Consider the following 7,702-nt stretch of genomic DNA (forward strand, 5'->3'; position numbering starts at 1 on the left):
GAGAGGTAGAGAGGCGGAGAGGTTTAGGGAGGGAATGCCAGAGTTTAGGGCCTAGGCAGCTGAAGGCACATCCACCAATGGTGGAGCAATTAAAGTCAGCGATGTGCAAGAGGCCAGAATTGGACGAGTGCAAAGACCTCAAAGGGTTATAGGGCTTGAGGAGGTGACAGAGATAGGGAAGGACACGGCCATGGAGGAATTTGAAGACCAGGATGAGAATTTTAAAATTAAGGCGTTGCGGAACCGGGAGCCAATGTAGGTCAGCAAGCTCAGGGGTGATGGGTGAACGGCACTTGCTGCGAGTTCAGATAAACAAGCAGAGTTTTGGATGAGCTCAAGTTTATGGAGGGTGGAGTATCAGAGGCTGGCCAGGAGAACATTGGAATAGTCGAGTCTAGAGGTAACAAATGCATGGATGAGGGTTTCAGCAGCAGATGAGCTGATACAAGGGCAGAGACGGGAGATGTTACAGAAGTATTTGGGTATTCTGCAGAGAGTGACTCACCTCCTGACTCCCCAAAGCCTTTCCACCATCTACAAAGCACAAGTCAGGAGTGTGATGGAATACTCTCCACTTGCCTGGATGAGTGCAGCTCCAACAACACTCAAGAAGCTCGACACCATCCAGGACAAAGCAGTCACTTGATTGGCACCCCATCCACCACCCTAAACATTCAATCCCTTCACCACTGGCACACAATGGCTGCAGTGTGTACCATCCACAGGATGCACTGCAGCAACTCGCCAAGACTTCTTCGACAGCACCTCCCAAACCCGCGACCTCTACCACCTAGAAGGAGAAAGGCAGCAGGCACATGGGAACAACACCACCTGCACGTTCCCCTCCAAGTCACACACCATCCTGACTTCGAAATATATCACCATTCCTTCACCATCACTGGGTCAAACCCTGGAACTCCCTTCCTAACAGCACTGTGGGAGAATCTTCACCACATGGATTGCAGCGTTTCAAGAAGGCGGCTCACCACCACCTTCTCAAGGGCAATTAGGGATGGGCAATAAATGCTGGCCTAGCCAACGACGCCCACATCCCATGAACGAATTTAAAAAAAAGGTGGAAGTAGGCGGTCTCGATGATGGAGGGGACATGGGGCCAGAAATTCATCTCAGGGTCAAGTAGGATGCCAAGGTTGCGAACAGTCTGGTTCAGTCTCCGACAGTGGCCAGGGAGAGGGATGGGGTCAGTGGCTATAGAACGAAGTTTGAATGGAGGCAATATATGAATATGAATAAAAAGGTTTGATTGTGATAAAGTAGATAAGATCAGAAAAGTGATGCTTCCCATTACCAAGAACTGATGCAGTGGTGTAAAGTAATGATTTACAGGGATCAGTTTATCCAGTTATGCCTGGTTACAATACAAATATCATCCCATATTTAGTCTGATATGGGTTTAACTCCAGAGTGAACCCTGCAGAGAAAAAAGTAGATCATCATCTCAGTATAAGAGATACCTCACTCTGGTGTGAGTTTGGCAATGCTGGAACTAAGAAATTGGATCTGAATCTGGACATTGTTGAAGTGGTAGCATATGAAATTGTTAGACCTCTTTCTCTAATAGCTGTTAAAGGACAGTGGAAAAAGCATGAAACATTTGATTTGTGACCTTCAGCCATCATGTCCTGACACTCTGGGAGTTTCTTCCTAAAACTGTCTGTCTTGCTACATCTCTCCCCACCTTCAAAAGCTTCCTCAAAACCTACCTCTTCATGCGTGCCTTTAGTCATCTCCCCTAACTTTTCTCCTAGGGAGAACAACAACTTGCATTTATATAGTGCCTTTCACACTCTCAGGACTGTGAAGCAATCCCAAAGTGCTTCACAGTCAATTAATTACTTTTGAATTATAATCACTATTGTAGTGCAGGCAAATGTGGCAGCCATTTTGCATATAGTAAGATCCCACAAACAGCACAGAGATAAATGACTAGATAATCTGTATCAGTGATGTTGGTTGGGGGATACATTTTTGACAGGGCACCAGGAAAACTCCCCTGTTCTTCTTCAAATAATAGGATCCTGTGAGGGGAGACAGAGGCTCAATTTAATGTCTCATCTGAAAGCCGGCACTTCTGACATTGCAGCTCTCCTTCAGTACGACACTAAGTGTCCACCTAGAACAAGTAGGACCTTTCAACTCAGAGGCGAGAATATCAACACTGAGCCAATGCCCTTCCTGCTTAGTGTCCATTCTCACCCCAGTCTCACACTTTGGGACATTAAAGATACTATGCGAGTCGAAGTGTGTGCTGTTATAATGTATCTGAAAGTACCATGTAAACTGAAATGTAGCATTTATTTCATTTTCTGCGAAAGGAGAATATATTTTCTCACGGTAATTAAGGAACTAGATACATATTGCCTAATAATTACATTACTGTGAACTGAATGCATACTGACAGCTCCTCCCCCACAAAATTGCATTTGATCAGAGGAAACCGAACATCCCTGCAACTGGATTGCTGCAGATTATTTGCTCTCTGGAAGCGCAGCACACTAGGATAGGGTACTGGGTTATGTGAAAGAGTAACGTTAATGTAGGAGATGGGGGATACAGGAACAACAACAACAACTTGCATTTATATAGTGTCTTTAACGTAGTAAAACATTCCAAGGTGTTGTCAGTCAAGCAAAGCTTTAGGTATGTATACTATGTAATGAAATCATACATGCTGTACAGTTAAGGCACATTAGAGCTACTTGAATTCAAACACAAACACTGAAGTTCAATACTGTTGTTGTAGGGTACTGGGTTATGTGAAAGAGTAATGTCCGAGAGGTGAGCGCGGTGTAAAAGGAGAGTCCGAGAGCAAGAGGAGAGTCCGAGAGGTGAGCGCGGTGTAAAAGGAGAGTCCGAGAGCAAGAGGAGAGTCCGAGAGGTGAGCGCAGTGTAAAAGGAAAGTCCGAGAGGTGAGCGCAGTGTAAAAGGAAAGTCCGGAAGTGGGAGGAGAGTCCGAGAGGTGAGCGCAGTGTAAAAGGAGAGTCCGAGAGTGGGAGGAGAGTCCGAGAGGTGAGCGCGGTGTAAAAGGAGAGTCCGAGAGCAGGAGGAGAGTCCGAGAGGTGAGCGCAGTGCAAAAGGAAAGTCCGAGAGTGGGAGGAGAATCTGAGAGGTGATCGCAGTGTAAAAGGAGAGTCCGGGAGCAGGAGGAGAGTCCGAGAGTGGGAGGAGAGTCCGAGAAGTGAGCGTAGTGTAAAAGGAGAGTCCGAGAGCGGGAGGAGAGTCCAAGAGGTGAGCGTAGTGTAAAAGGAGAGTCCGGGAGCAGGAGGAGAGTCCGAGAGTGGGAGGAGAGTCCGAGAAGTGAGCGTAGTGTAAAAGGAGAGTCCGAGAGCGGGAGGAGAGTCCGAGAGGTGAGCGCGGTGTAAAAGGAGAGTCGAGCGGGAGGAGAGTCTGAGAGGTGAGCGCAGTGTAAGAGGAGAGTCCGAGAGTGGGTGGGGAGTCCGAGAGCGGGAGGAGAGTCCGAGAGCGGGAGGAGAGTCCGAGAAGTGAGCGTAGTGTAAAAGGAGAGTCCGAGAGCGGGAGGAGAGTCCGAGAGCGGGAGGAGAGTCCGAGAGCGGGAGGAGAGTCCGAGAAGTGAGCGTAGTGTAAAAGGAGAGTCCGAGAGCGGGAGGAGAGTCCGAGAGGTGAGCGCGGTGTAAAAGGAGAGTCCGAGAGGTGAGCGCGGTGTAAAAGGAGAGTCCAAGAGGTGAGCGCAGTGTAAAAGGAGAGTCCGAGAGCGGGAGGAGAGTCCGAGAGCGGGAGGAGAGTCCGAGAAGTGAGCGTAGTGTAAAAGGAGAGTCCGAGAGCGGGAGGAGAGTCCGAGAGGTGAGCGCGGTGTAAAAGGAGAGTCGAGCGGGAGGAGAGTCTGAGAGGTGAGCGCAGTGTAAGAGGAGAGTCCGAGAGTGGGTGGGGAGTCCGAGAGGTGAGCACAGTGTAAAAGGAGAGTCCGAGAGCGAGAGGAGAGTCCGAGAGCGGGAGGAGAGTCTGAGAGGTGAGCTCAGTGTAAAAGGAGAGTCCGAGAGCGAGAGGAGAGTCCGAGAGCGGGAGGAGAGTCTGAGAGGTGAGCGTAGTGTAAAAGGAGAGTCCGAGAGCAGGAGGAGAGTCCGAGAGCGGGAGGAGAGTCCGAGAGCGAGAGGAGTGTCCGAGAGGTGAGCGCAGTGTAAAAGGAGAGTCCGAGAGGTGAGCGCAGTGTAAAAGGAGAGTCCGAGAGGTGAGCGCAGTGTAAAAGGAGAGTCCGAGAGGTGAGCGCAGTGTAAAAGGAGAGTCCGAGAGGTGAGCGCAGTGTAAAAGGAGAGTCCGAGAGGTGAGCGTAGTGTAAAAGAAGAGTCCGAGAGGTGAGCGTAGTGTAAAAGGAGAGTCCGAGAGGTGAGCGCGGTGTAAAAGGAGAGTCCGAGAGGTGAGCGTAGTGTAAAAGGAGAGTCCGAGAGGTGAGCGTAGTGTAAAAGGAGAGTCCGAGAGCGGGAGGAGAGTTCGAGAGCGGGAGGAGAGTCCGAGAGCGAGAGGAGTGTCTGAGAGGTGAGCGTAGTGTAAAAGGAGAGTCCGAGAGCGGGAGGAGAGTTCGAGAGCGGGAGGAGAGTCCGAGAGGTGAGCGTAGTGTAAAAGGAGAGTCCGAGAGCGGGAGGAGAGTCCGAGAGGTGAGCGTAGTGTAAAAGGAGAGTCCGAGAGCGGGAGGAGAGTCCGAGAGGTGAGCGCAGTGTAAAAGGAGAGTCCGAGAGGTGAGCGCGGTGTAAAAGGAGAGTCCGAGAGGTGAGCGTAGTGTAAAAGGAGAGTCCGAGAGGTGAGCGTAGTGTAAAAGGAGAGTCCGAGAGCGGGAGGAGAGTCCGAGAGGTGAGCGCGGTGTAAAAGGAGAGTCCGAGAGGTGAGCGTAGTGTAAAAGGGGAGTCCGAGAGCGGGAGGAGAGTCCGAGAGCGGGAGGAGAGTCCGAGAAGTGAGCGCGGTGTAAAAGGAGAGTCCGAGAGGTAAGCGTAGTGTAAAAGGAGAGTCCGAGAGCGGGAGGAGAGTCCGAGAGGTGAGCGCGGTGTAAAAGGAGAGTCCGAGAGGTGAGCGTAGTGTAAAAGGAGAGTCCGAGAGGTGAGCGTAGTGTAAAAGGAGAGTCCGAGAGCGGGAGGAGAGTCCGAGAGGTGAGCGTAGTGTAAAAGGAGAGTCCGAGAGGTGAGCTTAGTGTAAAAGGAAAGTCCGAGAGCGGGAGGAGAGTCCGAGAGGTGAGCGTAGTGTAAAAGGAGAGTCCGAGAGGTGAGCGTAGTGTAAAAGGAGAGTCCGAGAGGTGAGCGTAGTGTAAAAGGAGAGTCCGAGAGGTGAGCGTAGTGTAAAAGGAGAGTCCGAGAGGTGAGCGTAGTGTAAGAGGAGAGTCCGAGAGCGGGAGGAGAGTCCGAGAGGTGAGCGGAGTGTAAAAGGAGAGTCCGAGAGCGGGAGGAGAGTTCGAGAGCGGGAGGAGTGTCTGAGAGGTGAGCGTAGTGTAAAAGGAGAGTCCGAGAGCGGGAGGAGAGTCCGAGAGGTGAGCGTAGTGTAAAAGGAGAGTCCGAGAGCGGGAGGAGAGTCCGAGAGGTGAGCGCAGTGTAAAAGGAGAGTCCGAGAGGTGAGCGCGGTGTAAAAGGAGAGTCCGAGAGGTGAGCGTAGTGTAAAAGGAGAGTCCGAGAGCGGGAGGAGAGTCCGAGAGGTGAGCGCGGTGTAAAAGGAGAGTCCGAGAGGTGAGCGTAGTGTAAAAGGAAAGTCCGAGAGTGGGAGGAGAGTCTGAGAAGTGAGCGTAGTGTAAAAGGAGAGTACGAGAGCGGGAGGAGAGTCCAAGAGGTGAGCGTGGTGTAAAAGGAGAGTCCGAGAGTGGGAGGAGAGTCCGAGAGGTGAGCAGAGTGTAAAAGGAAAGTCCGAGAGTGGGAGGAGAGTCCGAGAGGTGAGCTCAGTGTAAAAGGAGAGTCCGAGAGCGGGAGGAGAGTCTGAGAGGTGAGCGTAGTGTAAAAGGAGAGTCCGAGAGCGGGAGGAGAGTCCGAGAGGTGAGCGCAGTGTAAAAGGAGAGTCCGAGAGCGGGAGGAGAGTCTGAGAGCGGGAGGAGAGTCCGAGAGGTGAGCGCAGTGCAATAGGAGAGTCTGAGAGCGGGAGGAGAGACCGAGTGGTGAGCATAGTGTAAAAGGAGAGTCCGAGAGCGGGTGGAGAGTCCGAGAGGTGAGCGCAGTGTAAAAGGAGAGTCCGAGAGCGGGAGGAGAGTCCGAGAGCGGGAGGAGAGTCCGAGAGGTGAGGGGAGTGTAAAAGGAGAGTCCGAGAGGTGAGCGTAGTGTAAAAGGAGAGTCCGAGAGCGGGAGGAGAGTCCGAGAGGTGAGCACAGTGTAAAAGGAGAGTCCGAGAGCGGGAGGAGAGTCCGAGAGGTGAGGGTAGTGTAAAAGGAGAGTCCGAGAGGTGAGCGTAGTGTAAAAGGAGAGTCCGAGAGCGGGAGGAGAGTCCGAGAGGTGAGCACAGTGTAAAAGGAGAGTCCGAGAGCGGGAGGAGAGTCCGAGAGCGGGAGGAGAGTCCGAGAGGTGAGGGTAGTGTAAAAGGAGAGTCCGAGAGGTGAGCGTAGTGTAAAAGGAGAGTCCGAGAGCGGGTGGAGAGTCCGAGAGGTGAGCGCAGTGTAAAAGGAGAGTCCGAGAGCGGGAGGAGAGTCCGAGAGCGGGAGGAGAGTCCGAGAGGTGAGGGTAGTGTAAAAGGAGAGTCCGAGAGGTGAGCGTAGTGTAAAAGGAGAGTCCGAGAGCGGGAGGAGAGTCCGAGAGGTGAGCACAGTGTAAAAGGAGAGTCCGAGAGCTGGAGGAGAGTTCGAGAGGTGAGCACAGTGTAAAAGGAGAGTCCCGAGAGCGAGAGGAGAGTCCGAGTGCGAGAGGAGTGTCCGAGAGGTGAGCGTAGTGTAAAAGGAGAGTCCGAGAGCGGGAGGAGAGTTCGAGAGGTGAGCGCAGTGTAAAAGGAAAGTCCGAGAGTGGGAGGAGAATCTGAGAGGTGATCGCAGTGTAAAAGGAGAGTCCGAGAGCGGGAGGAGAGTTCGAGAGGTGAGCACAGTGTAAAAGGAGAGTCCCGAGAGCGAGAGGAGAGTCCGAGAGGTGAGCGTAGTGTAAAAGGAGAGTCCGAAAGCGGGAGGAGAGTTCGAGAGGTGAGCGTAGTGTAAAAGGAGAGTCCGAGAGCGGGAGGAGAGTTCGAGAGGTGAGCGCGGTGTAAAAGGAGAGTCCGAGAGTGGGACGAGAATCTGAGAGGTGATCGCAGTGTAAAAGGAGAGTCCGAGAGCGGGAGGAGAGTACAAGAGGTGAGCGTGGTGTAAAAGGAGAGTCCGAGAGCAGGAGGAGAGTCCGAGAGGTGAGCGCAGTGTAAAAGGAGAGTCCGAGAGCGGGAGGAGAGTTCGAGAGGTGAGCGCAGTGTAAATGGAGAGTCCGAGAGCAGGAGGAGAGTCCGAGAGGTGAGCGCAGTGTAAAAGGAGAGTCCGAGAGGTGAGCGCAGTGTAAAAGGAAAGTCCGAGAGTGGGAGGAGAATCTGAGAGGTGATCGCAGTGTAAAAGGAGAGTCCGAGAGCGGGAGGAGAGTCCGAGAGGTGAGCGCGGTGTAAAAGGAGAGTCGAGCGGGAGGAGAGTCCGAGAGGTGAGCGTGGTGTAAAAGGAGAGTCTGAGAGCGAGAGGAGAGTCTGAGAGGTGAGCGCAGTGTAAAAGGAGAGTCCGAGAGCGGGAGGAGAGTCCGAGAGGTGAGCGCGGTGTAAAAGG

This window comes from Heptranchias perlo, chromosome 3 (assembly GCF_035084215.1).
Source record: "Heptranchias perlo isolate sHepPer1 chromosome 3, sHepPer1.hap1, whole genome shotgun sequence".
NCBI classification, from domain to species: domain Eukaryota; kingdom Metazoa; phylum Chordata; class Chondrichthyes; order Hexanchiformes; family Hexanchidae; genus Heptranchias; species Heptranchias perlo.